This window comes from Nicotiana sylvestris, chromosome 3 (genome assembly GCF_000393655.2).
Source record: "Nicotiana sylvestris chromosome 3, ASM39365v2, whole genome shotgun sequence".
Taxonomy (NCBI): Eukaryota; Viridiplantae; Streptophyta; class Magnoliopsida; order Solanales; family Solanaceae; genus Nicotiana; species Nicotiana sylvestris.
The window spans coordinates 107,171,131-107,191,836 of NC_091059.1; the positions used below are offsets into that span (position 1 = coordinate 107,171,131).

The 20,706-nt window shown below is 33.4% G+C and overlaps 2 long non-coding RNA genes across 4 annotated transcripts; one reads left to right on the forward strand and one right to left on the reverse strand.

Annotated features, from left to right (window-relative positions):
• The first annotated feature begins 2,849 nt into the window (after positions 1-2,849).
• On the forward strand, positions 2,850-6,500 carry LOC104237716 (uncharacterized). Of its 2 annotated transcripts, none has more exons than XR_011406141.1 (2): positions 2,850-3,231; positions 5,533-6,500. It is a non-coding gene; the product is annotated as an uncharacterized lncRNA (long non-coding RNA). The 2 variants fall into 2 exon arrangements; XR_713704.2 differs by having other exon boundaries at positions 3,021-3,231; positions 5,962-6,500.
• On the reverse strand, positions 5,919-15,227 carry LOC138888744 (uncharacterized). 2 transcript variants are annotated; one of them, XR_011406143.1, is made up of 3 exons: positions 14,955-15,210; positions 11,658-11,840; positions 5,919-6,163 (listed from the first exon to the last, which is right to left on the reverse strand). It is a non-coding gene; the product is annotated as an uncharacterized lncRNA (long non-coding RNA). The 2 variants fall into 2 exon arrangements; XR_011406142.1 differs by lacking the exon at positions 5,919-6,163 and having other exon boundaries at positions 10,458-11,840; positions 14,955-15,227.
• Positions 15,228-20,706: the final 5,479 nt, after the last annotated feature.

A 20,706-nucleotide genomic window follows, 5' to 3' on the forward strand; every position in this document is an offset into this window, starting at 1 on the left:
GTTGTTGCAATTTTGAATATCACCCTCGTTCTTGTATAACGGAATCATCATACTCCACCTCCATTCTCCGGGCATTTTCTTCATCCTAAAAATGATGTTAAACAACCCAGTGAGTCATTCCAAACTAGCCCTATTCACGCTCTTCCAATATTCCACAGGAATTTCGTCTGACCTGGTCACTCTCTCTCCTCTCATTTTACACATAGCCCCCTCGACCTCTTCAATTTAATATGCCTACAATAACCAAAATCTCTATGACTCTCGGAGTGCTCCAAATCACCCAATACAATATCCATATCTCCCTCTTCATTTAGGAGTTTATGGAAGTATGTTACGTCTGATATGTGCCTCTTCCATCAATACTTTGTCATTCTCGTCTTTAATACACTTAACTTGGTCCAGGTCATGGACCTTGCTTTCTCTCACCTTGGCTAGAATATACTCAGCAGGACATGCTCTTGTTGGTATCTCCTAGAATGTACACAACTTTTCTTTTATAAGTGAATGAATAAAATGTTGAATTCTTCTTACCTGCTCGTCTAGCATATTACTTGCTTCCCATATATCTCTTTCTATTGATGCAACCGAAATCTGTGTGCAAAATAGTACTTGTACTGAAATCTTGCAAACTAAGGCTACATATCAGTCCCATCAGCTTACTCTGCTAAACAATGTGCATTTTACTTCAAATAGATAAAGACATCTGAGGAATTTCTAACACTAGTTAGCTACTACATCCCACACAGAAATTCAATTGCAAAGCAAAGCGAAGGAAATTAAATGAATGTCATCTCTTCTTGTGGACATCTCATAGCAACAGAGTCATTAATGATCGATAGCCCCTGAAGTGAAAGATCCAATTTCCAAGCATGAGAAGAGGCAAGATTAGTCAGGCTACAAATGGACGTATGGGGTTTTTTTTATCAAAATCACAAAAACCAAAATTTTGTATCTGATGTCAAAATCTTCATCTATCTACAAAGTAACACACCACTTAAGAGGAATACCTATCATTTTAATGTAACTGAGCCTCAGACGGTAAAGGCTCACACTCTACACTCATACAATGGTTTCAATGGTGGAGCAAGAAAGTCAGATGCAAAGAACATAATGATGAATCCCTTGGGGAAACGTTAGTTTGACTGGATGATATATGTGTTTGTGGGTTTTTTTCTTTTTTTTTTTTTTGGGGGGGGGGGGGGGGTATCAACCAATGTCATAAGTCAATTCCTTTAGGTAATATTTATCATGAATTCATGTACCTAATTCTCTAATAAAAATCTTTCTTTATATATCCGATATTTCGTACTGGCCTCTATTTTGTATGACATCGGGGGAACACTAGTGTTTTCCTTTACTTTTTCCCACGCTTTTTCCTTTTTTCTTTTCCTAATAAGTGTGTTTTCTTCTACTGTTAAAGCAAAATGGTTAGGTGAAAAACCTCGTAACCTATTCATTTGTGAGCATTTAAACCATTGAACCAAGGTGCTTCCTCACAAAAAATGACCAAAATTGACCACATTCACTTAATTACATTTTTTATTATTTTTTGATATCCTTGATTACATTTTTGCTTATCTTGAAATCTAAACAAGATTTCTCCATTGCCTACTTTAATTTTCTCCTTAAAAGAATTCTTTTTATTAATGTATATACCAAAGTCTGTTACAAATGTGCAAGGTCAAGCAGTTTCTCAATCTTCATTGGTAGCTTTACATTCACATTCAAAGTAAAAAGAAGAGGAAGATCATTTCTCTGCAGAAACCAATGTCTCAGCTGAAATATTGCTGGCTTTGGACACAATACAACTTCATGACTATTTCACACGGGCTAGGGTATCATAGAGTTTCTCACTCCAAGACCCTATGATACCCTAGCCTGTGTGAAATTTCTATGTGATCGATCAATGATCTATATATCATTGAGTTATTACCATTTTATGTCTATTACTTACCAAATTGACCAGGAACTTTTTGAACTGGAACTTCGGCATGAACTTTTGCTTGAACAGGTTCAACTAATATCTGTACAAACTTGTTATTAACTTTTTGGTCGTACACTATATCCAAATGGCAAGTGGATCTTAATGGCTTTAAGAAGAACAAAGGAAATAAATGCATAGGTGTTCACGGTTCGGTTTGGCCGGTTTTTTATTAAAACCAAAACCAAACCAATTTAATCGGTTTTTAAAATTTTATAACCAGTTACATACAAACCATCGGTTTGGTTGTTGTTGGTTTGGTTCGGTTTTTCGGTTCCTAGTAAGCTAATGATAAATCGATAATAGTAAAACAACACTAGACAACAATCTGAAAATAATTTGCTAAATTTATGCTTTTTTATATATTTATTTCGGAACTAAAAGTTTATTTACCTGTTTATACGAAAAAAATGAACAAAAAACAAACTAAAAGTTTACTTTCTCAAGCTTTAGCTACTATAGTCTTGCAATTTGAGTTTGCTTTCTTTACTCTTGTCGTAAATTTTTTTTCCAACTCTTTTATTAGGAAAAAGTATGTGTGTAGGTTAGAGAATTAGATTCTCTTAAAGAAAAGAAAATTGGCTGATTCCTATTCTTTTGGGTTTAGGCAATCTTTTAAGATATAAGTAGGATAAATCAAAATTCAAAATAATAATTAAAATGCAAAAAGTATTTAAAATTATTTACCAAAAGATATTATATCATATATCAATAATTATTCATATTTTTATATAATTAATCAGTTCGGTTCAGTTTTTTCGGTTTTTTATAATAGAACCAAAACCAAACCAAATATTATCGATTTTTAAAATTTAAAACCAAAACCAATCCAAATCAAAAAATATATCGATTTACTTAATCGGTTTGGTTCGATTTTCGTGAACAGCCCTATAAATGCATAAGAACTTAAGAAAGACTAGGAAAGAAGAAAATGTCCAAAATAAATCTATTTCAATACAGACCATGTGCTAAGAGTCAAAAATATTACTACTGTTAATAAGGGGGAATCGAGAGGAGCTTCCGGTTCATGTGCATTGACGGAAAAACCAATAATACTCCAACAATTCCGTATTTGTCCTCAGGGTCGGTTGAAGAGCTTCCCGTTGTCCAAGCGGATATGTTCTTCAGAGAGCGGCACATGAGGATTGGTAAAACGTGGCAGACACCACAGGTTTATTTACTGTCGGCTCTTCTGGCTAATTTCAATCTTCTTCCTCACTTTCCTTTCATCTGTCCGATTTTCGCTATAGGTGAGTTTTATTTTTCCAGTTTTTTCTTTTCCTTTTCCCGTGTTCTGGAATTATTGTTGCTTCTTTTTATCCGAAAATCTGGGAGAACATGAGCTCTCTTGCTTAAGTAGGATAGTGCAGAGACATGGCCATAATCTGTTTGCTCATTTGCCTGAATGAATTATTCCATTGTGTAATTGCTTCTATATTGCAATTCTGAATATATATTTGAGTTTCTCCTTACGTTGCTAAATAAGGAACAATGGTGGAGTTTGAGAACAAATTGAAATAATCTTTGACATATTTACTGGTTTTCTGGAGTTGATTTGGATTGGGGCTTGGGAAATTGGACGAGGGAAGAGAAGTGAAGAGAAGAGAGAAAAACACACGGGAAAAGGGGAAAATGCTGATTGGTAAAGCTATTGTATTAAAGAACATGTCGGGGCTCTGCGCTCTTTCTTTTTGTGGCGAACAACCGAACCCTTGCGACCTTCTTCTAAGTTACTTATAATATTACGTAGTAGTTTTTTATGGCATGTTCAACAATAAGGTAGTTCCAGAAGTTTCTATTTGGTAGACTTCAAATGATGATCAATTTATAACCCCTTTAGAGTATTGATGGAACATGATAGAACATTCATATTGCCTTGCCCTCTGAAAAAATTGAACTAAACAAAATTTTTCGATTCAACCATCTCTTTGTCTACTTGAATCGGATATTTTGAATACCAACTAAGATTTAGAATACTAATAAATCACATAATATCCCCGGCTATTTTTATCTCTTTTTTGAAATTCAGAAATAGTAAGCGATTCCATAATACATAGCTGTTCCAGCTGAAATACTTGGAATAATTCTACCACTTCTACTAGGAGTAGCCTTTTTAGTGCTAGCTGAACGTAAAGTAATGGCTTTTGTGCAATGTCGAAAGGGTCCTGATGTAGTGGGATCGTTTGGATTGTTACAACCTCTAGCAGATGGTTTGAAATTGATTCTAAAAGAACCTATTTCACCAAGTAGTGCTAATTTCTCCCTTTTTAGAATGGCTCCAGTGGCTACATTTATGTTAAGTCTGGTCGCTCGGGCCGTTGTACCTTTTGATTATGGTATGGTATTGTCAGATCCGAACATAGGGCTACTTTATTTGTTTGCCATATCTTCGCTAGGTGTTTATGGAATTATTATAGCAGGTTGGTCTAGTAATTAGGGGGCGGCCGTTCGGTCGCCTATGATACTAGGACCAATAGGTTCAAAATGGGTTTGTGCCGCAGGTGTTGAACGATCTACTCTACACAGGTGTGGGCTTACAGGGCTAGGGCTCATAAACCCTTTCTTTCATTTATCAATAGGGCCCTGCCCTGATCGGTCACTTTTCTGGGCCGGGATCGATAAGTGGAAGTCATAAAAAAGAAATCTTTCTCTTCGCACCTCAGATCAAGAGGAAGGGTTGCTTGTCAAGCTGGCCTATATATAATAATAAGAAATTTCTTTCTATTTTATATTATTATATAATTATGGGCACACTCACCTGCACGTATATGTTACTTGGAAAATGGTTCAACTCTGACAAAATAGTACAGTTAATATACCCGATCTTATTAGCAACTAGGGCCTTTATCTAAACTGCCTAAATAGTAGAAAAGAGAGGATTAAAGATAAACTTCATATGATATGTCTGGAAGTGGAGTGCGCCATGATGATACAAGTGAACTAATGATTGTTAGAATTATTGTTCTGAAACTATTAGTGGAAGAAGACCAATAAGAGAAGCACAACTGATAAATAAAAAAGACAAGAAATATGAGAAATCACATATTTTAAAGGAGAAAAAGCACATTTTGATGCAATTACTATTCTTTGGCTGCAATGCCACATTAACAGTTGTTGTTCATGTCGGTTCCTTTTATTATTGAGCCTTCATCTTGAAGACGCAACCAAAGTTTTGGAAATGAATATTCTAAGCCTTTCCAGATCATTGAATGAAATGATGTTTTATGAATGATGATCATATACCACAACATGTTGGAACTATGGCCTCAGAGTATAGACCTTTCAGGATGTGTATTTCCTTCAATTTCCTTTAAAATACCTCATTTTTCTTTTGTTTGTTAAGTCGATGCTTGATTTTAATTATTTGACTATTCTCATTTGGGTATGTTACTATTATAGCATCAGTTTTCAGTGAAAATGTTACAGGAGATGCGTGATAAAATTTAGCACCTAACTGTTTTCCCTTAATTTTTTTTTATCTTTAAGTTATTAGGTTGTTGTTTGCCACTCGAAGATGTATTAACAGTATTTGTGTTACCGTACACTTATAGGCATATTTGTTTAACCAGAGGAGGTATGATGCGCATGCAATTATCAGCTGGAAGACAATCATGATCTCTTCAGAGCTTTTGTTGCATAAGACATTTTATTTTCCTCTATTTAACCATTCTCTATTGCTAAAATGGTGGCTTGCTTAGTCACTTGCTTACTGAGGTAGCTTTAAAGTATTAGTCGCTAAGCTGATATTGCTAGGATTGTGTTCCTGAAAGGGAAGAAACTGCAAGAAAAATGAATAGGATAACAAATACATATACATTTGTTTTCTCTGGGAAGAATAACAAGTTTTCTTCATCGAAAATAGAATGGCAAGTTTAGCAACATAACGCATGAATACACATATTCATCAGTTTTGTATATGACTGTTATAGTTTGCCATCCGTTATAGCGGGAAGGTAATTAGTTTTAGTGCTCTATTTCAGATGGATGCTCTCTTGCTTCCCTTGACGCCCTGACTTAGACTTAAACATTGTCTCTGTATTCTTGCTCTTTTTCCTTCTAAGTGCAGCTGGTCCAATCCATTGCACCAATACTAAGATGAAAGACTAGGACTGGAAGCCCTCCCTCCTCTTCCATGTGTCTTCATATGTGTTGATTCACATATTGTTGTGAGATTAGCTGCATCTAGATGTATTACAACCAAGGCCAAGTCAATGGCATTGTTGATTACGGTTGATTGAAATAACACTAGAGCATACAGTGTTTTTATGTTTTATTTTGCAGATATCATACTGAAAATACCTTATTATGTCTATGTTGTACATGGAACTCTGTTTCTTGTGGTTACTTATTTTCATTTTCAATATGTAAAACTATTTCTATTGGTACCAGCACAATTGAAGAACTATACCAAAATACCGAACATGTTGGGCTCATGCTAAGCTTAATAGGGAGAATAGAGGAGCTTGCGGTCAATGTGAATTGACCAAAAAACTATGATATTTTCGTTTATTCCCTAAAATACTCTTTCATGTGAACATGCTTGCCTACTTTTACATGGTTATTATTAGTATTATATTTTCAGTCATTTCAGTCATTTCAGTCCGTGGCGGAGGTAGAGTATTGGGACCGGGTTCGACCGAACCCAGTAACTTTGATTCGAACCCTGTGTTTGTCTTACTAAATCTTTTAAATATGTATAAATGATTAATTTAGAACCCAGTAACTTTTAACGATTAGAATCCCGAATCCATAAGCTCGAAATTCTGGCATTGCCTCTGATTTCAGTCACCTTTTGTAATTAAATATGAGAACACTTGCCTAACTCAGAAAATATGAGAACTCTGTTAGGACTATGCATAATAACTGTAGACGTGGAAGATGGGGGACCATTAATTTTTCATCCCATCATTCCCTAACCCATTATTTAATTTGGATAATCTTAAGCTATCTCGGGGAGAAATTCAAAAATAGTCAGATTTACAACTGGTCGTTCAAAAATAGCACAGTTTCAAAAGTAATCAAAATTTAGCCACTTTTCATGTAAAGATAAATCTGAGCGAAAACACTGTTCAAAACCCGGAAAATACGCCAGTATGTTATACTGGAGTTCCAGCATAAGTACGCTGGAACTCCAGCATAAGATGAGAGTTCCAGCATAAGTACACTAGAACTCCAGCATGATATACTGGAGTTTGGAGCACCGGTGCTCCAGTCTCCGGTATATTATATTGGAGTCAGCAAAGTATACCAGTCCAGCATAATATGCTGGAGTTCATACACAGGTGCACCGAACTCTAGTATATTATGCTGGACCGGTCTCTGTTGCAGCAAAATAATGGCTATATTTCATTGACTTCGTAAACGCTGGTTATTTTTGAATGACCAATCCGAAAACTGGCTACATCGTGCTATTTTTACGCTATCTTGATTAAACATAAATGCTACTCCCTAAAACTAAATAGGAAACTTTAATAATACATATTTATTAGGCGAAAAGTTTTCGTTGTCTTACTAAAATTTGGCGAAAAAGGGAAAAAGAATGTGGTTAGATAGTTAAACTAACTAAACTATTTGGAGTTCATGTAGTGGTACTTGAAATCAAATGGTTAAAAGTATTTTTATAATTACACGTAGAACCCATAGCTAGGTTTTGGTGATTACTCCCGTGTTACAGTACTTTGCTCTTTGTTGATTTGCCTTGGATGCATGCGGACGTAATTAGTGATTTCAATCTAAATTGGTTCCAATTGATATTGTCACAATACCTTTATTTACAGTTGTATTACTTTTTATATCTCACTTTGGTACTTGCAAAGAACAATAACAAAAAATTCGGAAAAGTAGTAAGGCATACTCATCATAGAATCAGAAGGGTAACACGATATATAATAAAATAATCTAATTTCAAAAAATGCCACATATACAGAAAAATCCATGTGGCAGGCGAGTGCACCCACACAATTTCCCACATCAGCGTCCAGGGGGGGTAATGGCTCTCAAAAGGCCTAGTTGAGGGGGGTAATTAAGACCACGAATAGTTTAAGGTTGTAAATAATAATCCGTGACAAGTTTGGGGGGGTGATAAGGTATTTTGCCTTTATTTTTTTAATGAGGAATAGATTTTTAAACCTTAACATTTTGTTCGTACAGAAAACCAAATTTGTCTAATGTATTAAACTGGAGTATCAAATGAACTAAACTATAGTACTTGAAAATATATATTCCCTTGTTTTGTAAACTTGCTTAACAATGCATTTAGCAATAGTTGCGCCAAAAATATACTAGTATCTTATATTTTGTTGTCATGACTAAAGCCCAATCGACTCAGGTTAAACCAGAAGGCGGAACTAAGGTGGCAAATTCTCACAATGATGCTATTTGTACTTTATTTTTATATTTCTTCAATAGGAAATATGATGCTATCTTTCTGCATGGTGCATCTACTGTACAAATCTTTACAAGTTCGATTTTAGAAACTTGTGTATTATTTGACTTGCACTTTACAGATAGTTAAGACAGGAAGAAAGAGAGAGAACAAAAACAAATCTTACGATCTTCTTGTTTTAGAAAGGATATTATTAAACTATTTATTTTTTTTCCAAACCTCTTCGGTCTTTAAGTATGTCACAGGATTACCAAGTACTCTTTACATCAGCAGCTTGCAAGGACCATCAATAATATTTAATACAACAGAAAAAAGATTTTACCCAATAGCAGGCATCTTTAGTCTTCTCTCCTTTACACTTAACAAATTTCAAGAACTCCAGACGACTACCAATCCAAAGTAAAACTCACAGTTATCTCACAAACAAGATTTCCGAGTACACTATGTGCATTCTTCTTCTTGTACAGCAAAACAAGGAAATTTGCGTGATGCCTATAGTTTCGGACTTGTTTGCACAAATTAATTGTCGTGGACGTAGGTATCAATTTTTCAGTTTATTGTTCTTAACTAAGCACTAGAAAACCTATTACTCATTGAGGTGTAAAGTGATCTCTGCACTAAAGCAGCCATTAAGAGGTGGCATTGAGTCCATAAAAGCAGGAAGCCAAGTTCACATGCAAAGTAAGGGCCATTTTTCCCTGTACAATGTAATAAGTTGGATATAGTTTAGCTACAAATAGTGGAGGTAGAGTAGCTCAATACAAATCAACACATGGTTGGGACCTAAACTTCAGGAGAAACCGTGAAGAATGGGAGATTATTAGGGTGTCACAGCTTTTGGGTAAACTGGAAGGGGCAGTTCTTACTCCTGCAACAACACAACAACAACAACCCAGTATAATTCCACTTAGTGGGGTTTGGGGAGGGTAGTGTGTACGCAGATCTTACCCCTACCCTAGGGTAGAGAGGCTGTTTCCAAATAGACCCTCGGTATCCTTCCCTCCAAGAACTTCCCGCCTTGCTTTTGGGGAGATTCGAACTCACAACCTCTTGGTTGGAAGTGGAGGTTGTTTACCATCAGAGCAACCCCTCTTGTCTTCTTACTCCTGGGAGGGCAGATTTGTTAAGATGGAGGCATCAAAGAGATGCGAACTCGGTGAAATCTGCCTACGAGGTTTTATAGAAGTAGAACCTAGAAACCACACTGCTTAGCCTTAGAATGTTTATCTGAAAAAACTATGCACCTCCGAAAGTCGGAGGTTTTTGTTGGATTGCAGCATATGTGGCTTGTCTCACACAGTATAATCTACAGAAGAGAGGTCTGTATACCTGCTGTAGATGCTACATGTGCGAGAAGGTGAAGATACAAACCATTTCTTTTTTCATTACAAGGTGGTAAGGCAGCTTTGGGACATGCTCTTGGATTGTCTGCCATCAACCGGGTAGTGTCTAAGAATGTGAAAATATATTGTTAAGCTGATCAGTAAGGAGAATGGGTGAGGAAGTTTTGGATCACAATACCTGCTTGCTTTTATTTTGGTAATTTGGCTGGAAAGGAACCAAAGATGCTTCGAGGGGATGGCTGAATCTAAAAATATGTTCATAGATTACAATATAGATGTCTTTATTTGGCTTTTTAGATAACCCTTTTTATATTTTGTTTCCATGTTGTTTCAAGACTTCTTTATGTTATGTAATTTCCTTTTATTCAGCTTCTCGATTGACGAGGCTAGAGCTAAAAACCAGCTTAGACTTATACTACCCCATCCCAATAAATAGACCTTCTTTCCTTTTCGGTAGGCGCGAAAAAGTTAAGACTTATTTCGTTATACAACAAATTTTTCTCCCTCGAACAAAATTTAAACTATCTGTATATCAAACTTGATATGACACCTTTCAACTAACTGCTCCAAATTTTCACATTTCAATTATTATAAACACGTCTCTACCAAAGCCAATCCATGCAAAGCCAAAAGAGATCTAACATATTAGCTATTTGTGATGAACACAGCAGTTACTAAGAGTCGTTTTACCCTTTTCAACGAAAAACACAGCTAGATTTAGCATTGTAATGATTCAATTTCTTCTTAGTTTTTGGCTTCACATTTGAAGTATTTTTAGGATTTACTATTATCAGCCCCTTGAAAGGTTTTCCTAGGCTTTCCTCTAAACGCCATGGCTTTGACAGGATTGGAAGTAAAACTGCTTCATCCTGAGCTCCACTTACAAGAGCCTTTCTTTTCAAGACATTTCCACCAGGTAGAGTTTTTTCTTTTTGAATGAATGAATCAATCAATTATACCTCAATTGTTTTTTTAGTTTCAGAATTTAGGGAAGATAAGGATATAGCATATCTGATAGCCATTCCCAAAAGTCATTAGTGCGGGCTCTTAGGCTTAAATTTTTAACAAATAGACCTTGCTGGAATTCATGCAACAGTCTGTTCTATCAAAACTTGCTCAACCTAGCAAGAAATTGTTCCTCAAGGTTTGCTGCAAAGCTGTATTCAGCGGAATGCAACTTACAACCGCTCCATGGGTTGTTCTCAAACAGGTAATAACATTGATGTCTCCGTGATTGAGAGAGAAAATGTACTTTTATATCAGAATTCATATTTCTTTTTTGATAACTTAGAGAATAATGTATTTCATTAAACTCAAAAGTCATTGTAAGATAAGAAATAACAATAAGATCTACCTTCAAAAGCTCTAGATACGCTGTAAAACCTAATTTCTTTACAAGGAAACAAATACGAACCATCAATGCTTAGTGCCTGGAGAACCTTTTTTTTTTAAAAATTTCTTGTAAGTTAGTGGTTGGAGAACTTCACAATCGTTAAATATAACAACAGGTACCATCACAATCACCCATAAAGTACTAGATTTTTAGCCAGGAAATTCTAGCTGATAACTTCACCAAGAGCCTAATGCATCACCTTCAGTGTATGTTTCAAAAAGTTTTAAATAAAAGCACTAACTGGATACTTGGCCAGTAAGTGATCATATAGTTATTCTATTCAAAATGAAAAAGAGATAGAAACCAACCATCATCTTAGACTTTAGCATTTAGCACAACGATACCTTCACCATCTAAGCAACGGAAAGAAGTGTCACAAGAACTTCCAGATTAGCATCCTAAAATAAAATACGTTTATACAGCTATCTAGGTTGATCAGAAGAAAGGAAAAAGACAACGAATACTTCTAAGATAGCAAGACCAGGAAGAAAATTAGTCTCCAAACAATTTCAGCTTCATAAACGAAAGAAGAGGAAAACAAGTTCAGAATAACACCTGAGCAGGAATGTAGTGGACATCCTCAACCAGAAAGTCAGCAGCTTTTAATTCTTCACTTTTAAGCAAATGACAAACACTTTTTGTCATATCTTCATCATTATTTTGAGATGTAATGGCAATCAGATCAATATCCCCGTGAGGTAGGTATGTGTTCAGAGGGGCCGAGCCAAATGGGAAAACCTGTAAAGGAGATGAAGAATTCAACATGCTCCGTGATTAAACTAAGACTTCTCATTTAAGGTTCTATCTTGTTTCATCATGTCACCTCAGTGAGAAATCATTTAGTAACTATGCACAATCTATTGTACAGCAAAAAATCATTAAAACGTGGAGCATTACCAAGACGAATATCCCCATATTTTTTAGTAACAGGTTCTAATAAATCGACCATATATTGCATTTTTGGCAATGTCTTTGTTAATATAAAGGGAAATAGTGAATTAATTAGATTTTGCTATAGCGGTGAAATGAATAATCCTCAATGCAATTCAGAGAACTCTTAATTCTCGTGAAAACAAATAAAGAAGAGAAGTTATTGGTGCTGAGTGTTTGTATAAAGAACAGAAATTCCACGGACTGAATGTAACCCAGCGAAACACGCTATTCGCACAACACCCTTTTGTTCTCTATTATGACAAATATAAAAAACTTCAGGGCCATGGCTTGCTTGTGGGTTGGGGCTACCCGGTTGACTAACCAAGGTGGGCGCAAGCCAGCCCATACAGCATCGAGATGAAAAAAAGAAGTAACAGATAACAAATATAGACATGTGAAATGATAGTCTAGCTAACCTCAACTCCAAAGTTCTCTCTCATTAACCTCCCCATGTAATTGACAATCCTCATCCTTGTTTGATCAGACTCTACAGTTGGGGTCAACACAGATAGTATGTCTTGGATAGTTCTTTTGGCCGTTGGCCGACATTCGTACCCAATCGGAAGTTGGTATTGACTTGACATAGAACAGGAAGGTGAAATCAAGGAGGTGAAAGAGATTGACGAGAAACAACCAATAGAAGTCTCCATGCCAGGAGTTTCTAATTGAACCTTTGTAACAATTTCAATACTCAGCGCTGATTGTAACAATGCCAGAAGAATCAAGAGATGGCATTAGCATTGGCAGAATTTTATAAATTTATGACATCCCAGGAAATAAAACTATTCAAAGACAATGATCTCATTCAGATCAGTATCCAAAATCGTGTGCACAAGACCAAACTGCAACTAAAAGGACTGTGGGTAAGGTGGGACTGAGAGCCGTAGCCTTCACCACCCAGAAGATCTCCTGAAAAGATCATTTTTAGCAGCCAGCGAGGCTAACTGGTTTGAGAAGCCATTTCTCAAGCAAGTTAAACTTGGGTAAGCATCCGAAGTCCCAAGAATCGTAAGTACAAATCCAATCGAAAGAGAGTGAAAAATCAATGACTGTTCAGGTGAAAAAAGTCACCAGAGGGAGTGACAGAATTTGCAAGCTGTTTGACTCAATGAACAAATGGTAGAAAAAATGATCTCTATAACCTGTGAGGAAATCAAGAGGGAAAGCTTAAAGGACAAAGAACTTGGATGAGAATGAGAAGCTCTTTAATTCCGTAAGTAAATTTGAAGCTATGTTGCGCGGACTCTCCAAAATGTAGCTGCAATCGTGTCGGATCCTTCAAAAATGCACTACTTTTGGAGGATCCGACACGTATCCGGCCACATTTTCAGAGAGTCCGAGCAGCATAGATTTGAAGTGATATCTAATAAATCTAGACAGAAACAACAGAAGAAGGATACATGAGAAAAGGTGCTACAACTGGGTAAGACTCATTTCCTATAAAATGGTCAGGATGACGTTTGGCCACGGCATAAAGAGGTAAACAGGGCTACGCCAATTTCAAAAGTTTCACTCTTCCTAAAAGATTTGATTTCTATCTTAGCATGACTAAATCCTCTGACTTCATGAAAAATAGGGGATATCTCATCAAAGCTACAACGGGGATAAGAATTATTTTGAAGATTTGATGAATCTATATCCATATTACATTTTATTCAACATTTGGTAGGTGTTGACAGCTAAGCTTTAGCTTCATACTCATCCATGACTGTGAACTGTGGCTATAACCGCCAGAGAAAGAGACAAGCGCAATAACCTTTGAGGAATCTTTTTTTAATAAAGAGCATTTGATGAATCTCTCTAAAACTTTTTACCATCGCCACCTCTGGTATTCTGACAACAATTTGATGTTTAAAAAAGACAAAAAGAATTAAAAGGAGAAAAAGGAAAACGAAAAAAGAAAAATGTAGGTTTTGTCGAAAGATGCAAGAAGTTCACCATAAAATTATAGTCCCTCCCATATAGAGAAACTACCAATCTGCCTCAGTCCAACTGTCCTTTAGGAAAAAAATTTGAGAAGTCATTTTATAGCTGCTTGCTAACTCAAAGGTCCAGCCTATTTTTACAGATAGGTCAACAAGAATGTTAGACATCAAAATTGGATCAAATTCGATGAGTAATTTACTGGCAAGACCGGATATTCCCGCCTACATGAAGCTAAAGGCAACAAAATCTACAACTGAATTGAAATCTTAGATCTTTTACAGCTAGTAACCAGCTTACTATTACATTGAGGCCCGTAATTAAATTAATAACTTTTCATCCAAAGGTCGCATTAGAGGGTTAGTTTCTGGCATGTAAGTCCATAAGGAAAAAAAATGGCGATAATAGACATATCAATGTCAAGGGGCAAACCAAATAACAAGTTCCGCAGGACTGGAAACCATCATAGCAATTTTAAAATGCAAAAACTTTTTACTTCAGAGTTGCAGCTTTAGTTAAGTCTAGTTTCTTTTAATGGTTAAGCTGGCACAATGCATGAACTCTCTTCCAGTGCAAACACCTAGCTTATTTGTGCTAGAATGAATGTTTAGATTCACTCCAATACTACAAACCAAAGAAAATTCAATTCTAAATTTCAAATTATGATATCAAATCAGCCTAAATAAAAGCATCATGGCCTGGGTAAATATCTCATTCTTCTTAGCAATCAAAAAAATGTATCTCATACTTCCTATTATCAATCATCAACTATACAAATCTATAGTTCCACTCTACTCTATTTAGGTCCTTCAATATAATATAAATGAAAATCCGACTGAACAACTTTTTGGGAGAGTAATTGAAGTTCTGTAGCCTAAATCGAATAAAAATTACTACTGACAGTATATGTGAATATTATTATTATCAATATTAAAAGCATGCGGCAGTTGTAATCAAGAATAAGATTACAAATATCTAAGACTTATGAAATTTTACCAAGTCGAATTCCTCCTTATTTTTCTATATTCGGACGACCTTTGTCCTCTTTCTTTGATTGTTGCTTAGTAGTACGCTTCGAACCGAAAACGCGCCATGCTATCTGCGCTTCCGACAAAGAAGAGAAAAAACCATTACTTTCCCACGCGCTGCCGCTGAGTTATTAGATATAAATCCACGCGCCGCCACTACCGGAATTAATGGCACCAAAATTGTCCCTTCTTTGTAAATATTAAACATTTGCCTTTGTAATCACTTTAAATTAATTGAACTACCCTAAAAAGAATAAGTTTCCTAAATAATCATGAAAAAAAAATATATATATATATATATATATATATATATATATTGGAGTGAAAAAGCTGACTTGACATCTTTATTTGGCCAAGAATCATATTTATCTATTTTGTAGTTATTTGACATTTTTTAATTCATTTATCTAAACAAAAAAGCTTTATATGAAAAGTCGCAACTAAATGTGATCGCTAACCGTTTTACTCTATTAGTAATAAAGACTAATTATTTATAGACAACCGTTTTTATCCTCAAACTTCTATCGCAAAGTCACTTTTAAAATTTATATACTATATTAAAAGCACGAAGGCCCTTAGCGAAATGTCGTTTGCCTTTTTTACCCTCTTAAAATATAGTTTATACTAGACAAAATAGTCATTTAATTATTTTCCTAAAATTGAGTTATTTAAAATCAACTAAAATTATGGCTATTAAATTTTTCCTTATTCGAATAATGTAGGAACTCCTAATATTTAGGAAATTAAAGTTATTGAGTAAAATTATACTTACAAAAATACTTTTCTTAGCAATAATTTTGCAAAGTAAACTATATTAAAAGTTGAACTTTTAAGTTAATTATTTAAAACACGTAATATTAACCATATTAAAAGTTATATTAGATGTTAAACTCTTTGCATTATACAAGACTTCTTAGATCAGCTAATATTATTTTTTGTTTTTTAAACGTGAGTATTTTTTAGGAGTTTGAAATTTTAAAATATTTTGATCATTAACTCTTTTTTTATTTGAACTAAGTAAAAACTACTAATATGTACCAACTCAAAATATATGTAAATCCCTAGCCCAACATTTTGAACTTTATAATATTTCTAATATACTACTTACCAAGTTAACCCATTCATACCAATCACTCAATTTTCTCTTCCTCCTTTATAATATCTGGTGATGAAAAGTTAATGATATAAAGGTTAAATCTCAATGTCTTTAAAATTGCATTCTTCCCAAACTCATGAAAAAAAATAAGGAATAAGAAGATTTGTCCAAAAAGAGAATTTACTAATACAACTCTAAAGTTACATGATAACTTTATTACATTAATAATCTTGAACTTATAGTAAAAAATATTTCAGATTTTAAACAAGAAATAACGAGATGCGGTCAATAAGAGTCAATTGCACTAATAATTTTGAAAATATAACTGTCCAAAGTATAATATTATATCGATATTTTACCCTTTGAAAATAATTTTTTATTGAACAAAATTATAATTACAGTTAAATATAAAATTTTGGATGAGTTCATACTAAGAATTTGAATAAAAATAAATTACTTTTTAAAAAACAAATAATTAAGTTCTTAGAACTAATAGCAAAATAAATTCAATTCACTTCTTTTTAAAACTATTCATATACAAAAAATTATTTTTCAAGTTGATAAAACTCATATGGTACATATATTTTAATTTTCATAAGAAAGATACCGGCGAAAAGAAAAATTAGAGATAGAGAAAAGTTGATTATATCAAGTTGGTTAAGTGCAAATTTGAAGCGATAAGGATAAAATATTAAAAGACAAAATGTATTCTAAATGAGTTGTATTTTTTCTTCATTCATTATTGTAAAGAGTGACAACTCCCTATATTTTTTATATATTATTTCTTGTAAAATATTAACTCAATATTGACGGAGCAAACGAGAAAACAAGAATAATAAGGCATTCGATGACTTATGTGATGACATATTACTTTTTTTCTATTTTTTTATTTTACAACCCAGACATATTATGTACTATATATAAGAAAGATAGAGAGAGATTTTTTTCCAAAATCGTATATTTATGAATATAGATATACGCGCAAAACGCGTACTCTAAGACTAGTACTATATTAAAAGCACGAAACCCCTTAGCGAAATATCGTTCGCCTTTTTTACAATTTAAAAATATAGTTCACACTAGATAAAATAGTCATTTAATTATTTTTCTAATATTTCATACCTAGAAATTCCTTGAAATTTGGTTATTAAATCTTTTTCTTATTTAAACTAGATGCCTAAAATTTAGTTAAAAAGTCAGTTGTTTGGAGACAAAAGTTGTAGACATTCTTTTGAAGTAGTTTTGGCAATTAAGTGATATCCTAATGGTACTCCAATTGTTTCACAATGAAAAAAATATTTTTTCACTTAGTATTTGCAATAAACTGCATTAGTTTATTTTAATTATGTGGTAAATAATGTGAGACTAAAATTAAAAGCTACTAAATATATAGAAAAATAATGTTTCACTTTTCTTTTAGTTTTTTTCTTCTTCAATCAATCTAGACTATTATAAAAGCATGAAATTTCAATGCAAAATTGATCAACCTTCTTATCATTAAAAATAAATTTATTGGGACAAAATCATTATTTCATTAGCACTTTCTAATATTTACAACGTTAAAATTAACTAAAGTTTTGACTATTAAATCTTTCTATTTGAACTATATAGGAACTCAAAATATTTAGGAATATTAACACAGTAAGATTACTTCTATAAATTGAGTAAGTTAATTTTCTCAAGAATTTATAATTTTAGGAATTATAATTTCACCCGAAACAATAATAATCCATGTGATATTAGAAGGTTGGTAATGTCGAATCAGATAAACTAGGACATAAATAAAGCATTGCGTCGAACACTTTTAGATTGCTAAAATTTTAAGGTTGGTAATATTAAAGATGTTTGCTATTTTAAGCTATTCGTTTTTAAGAATGTAAATAAAATATTTTCAAAAGTGCTGTCATGGAATTTGATAGCTTCTCATGGGATCGATAAATCTTTCTAGCAAATAGATATTACATGTAATCACAAATAAATATCAAATTCGAAATATGTGGCAAACTAATATTACCCATTATTATTGAGCTAAAGAGAATAACAATGTTTATTAGCATGTAGTCTCTTTATCATGATAATGATCAAATATACATAGAAAATATGACGTGAGAACCTAAATCTATCCCTAACGAAAATCTAAGTAAAAAGGTATTTGTAGAGCAGAACATTCTTTTATTGAGTTAGATAAATGTGATTAATGTTCAAGATTTTTTTCAGGAATTTGGATTTTTAAATTTTTTTATCATTCAGAACTTTTGTGAATAGTATTTATGTAATTTTTCTAAAATTTATATTTATTGATATAAAATACAGGCGCAACACGCCTTCTCTAAAACTAGTTATCTTAGTTACACCTACATCTCCTCTCCTCCGTAGTAATTACACCAACTGAATTGAAAGTTGCTTGATAAATTCAGTATCCAAACTGAAACCAATTGCAACAAAAGATACTACTACTCCATCTCAAAGTAGAAAGAACGAAAAGATAAAAAAAACACATATAGTATCGTAGTTCTTGCCCCTTCTGATTCGCAGCGTCGATGTGTATTTGCTTAGCAGTTTCCACTGATACTCTCTATCTACATAAGATTTTGTCAGCCTGCATTTTGATAATTGTTGTCCCACAAAGTGTTACTACTTCATTTTTCAAAAAGATTAAATTTGTTATAAATAGAATTCTATTTAAGGTAAATGTCTATATTTTAGAGAGATTTTAGGGTTTGTTACTTGGTGGCTAAATCACTTTTCCCCTATAAATAAAGGGGTTCTATTCCATTGTAATTCATCTCAAAATCAATAAGGATTCCCTCTCTCTATTTTTCTCTGCAATAATCTTCTTCTTCTTTTATTGTTTTATAATACGTTGTGTAGAAGCTTTTGGATTGAGCATAATGATTGTCAATTGTTCTATGAACTTCCTTCATGATTAAATTATGGATTTAAGGTAAGTATTTTACTTTATATTTCTCTTTTAAATTCTTGAAATTCTATAATTTGATTTTAAATACAAGCAAAGACAATAAAATTTTGATTATAACTCTAATGGAATTTGAAAGAAATTATAACCACCCAAAGTGGTAAAATTTCTATGTCTTGCCATGATCAAATTCATGTATGATTGTGGGCAAAGAATTGAAAACACGTCCCATTGAATTTGTTTCATTCTCATTCCTTTAAGAGAATGTGATAGTAATATGTGATAGTCTGAAAGAAGACAAAATTATTACCGTGAAGATATCAATGGATGTGGACGTGGCAATAGACGAAATTATAATCGTCATCATTGTGATAATGGAAATAATAAGGATTCTCAAAATAATCTTTCACTTTGTGAAAGTAATATTTATCATTGATTTGACATGAGATTTTATAAATCTCTTTCTCCAACCTTCGATGATCCTCCTGCAGGCAAATCATCGAAGTCAAGAAGAAGTGATGGGCCTGATCTTCCGATATCGATATCTGATCCCTAAGCTGAGCTCCAAAGTTTACATATAGACGATTATGGTCCATTCATGATGTGAATGTGACAACATCTGATTTATGAATACATATTCATTCTTCAAAGAATATGAACGTGCTAGTGGTAGCGAATATACCACACTCACCTCTAGAAGGAGGTTTGAGATGATATAAGAAAATAATGTCATTATTATGGCATGAATGGTCATTGATCACATACCTATTGTACGCAAAAATATTTTGGCAATGTGATTATTAAAGGACAACAATAATGCAAGAAACATATCTTGCATATAATTTTGACTATGACTATAATGGTATAACTTTCTCCTTGAAAAAGATATATGACCATATGGATGTTGATGAATATGTGGTAGCACAAAATTAATTGAGAGTTCTGGAAGAGCTAATTACCACTATTTTGGAAAAATAAAATTGATTATCAATAAGATATTATGTTGTAGTAAGTCTCAAAGAAACTTATTTAGTTTCTAAAGTATTCGCAAAAGCGGTTGGTCATACTGAGACTATAAATAAAGGAAAGGTTTAATATCTTCTATTATTACAACTTGTAGCGAGGTAATATGTATGTGAAAAGTTACCCACTTTATTCTCCAGTTTGTACTACACAAACAAAAGAATTCCATAATAAAGTAGAAGTTTATTGATATAAAAACTCATATCATAATAAACTTGGAGTTTATTGATAATTGAACACGTCATGGTGTAAATTTGAAGTTTATCAATATTGATAATTTATTCAGTTGGCATTTGGGTTAGTCATATCAATTTAAGTATGATGTGCAAAAATAATAGAGAATTCACATGGGTAAATATTAAAGAACTAGAAAGTTTTTTACGAATTCTCTTGCATTGCTTGTTCTTATTAATTAATAGACCGACTAAAATTGGGATTGAATCCCATGAATGCTAGAAATATCAAAAGTGAATATGGGCCCATTCACTTGCCATGTATACCACATAAGATGCATCTATGATATGGTTACATGTGCAATTATTATTAACTCGCAACATGGTATTTTGCGAGGTAACTTGCTCAATAATTTAATTTCGAGCATAATTTCAAGATTTTCTATTCAAGATAGTTCATCTTGATAAGTTGGTTTACATCACAACTGGTTTAGCAAAATAATTTATTTAG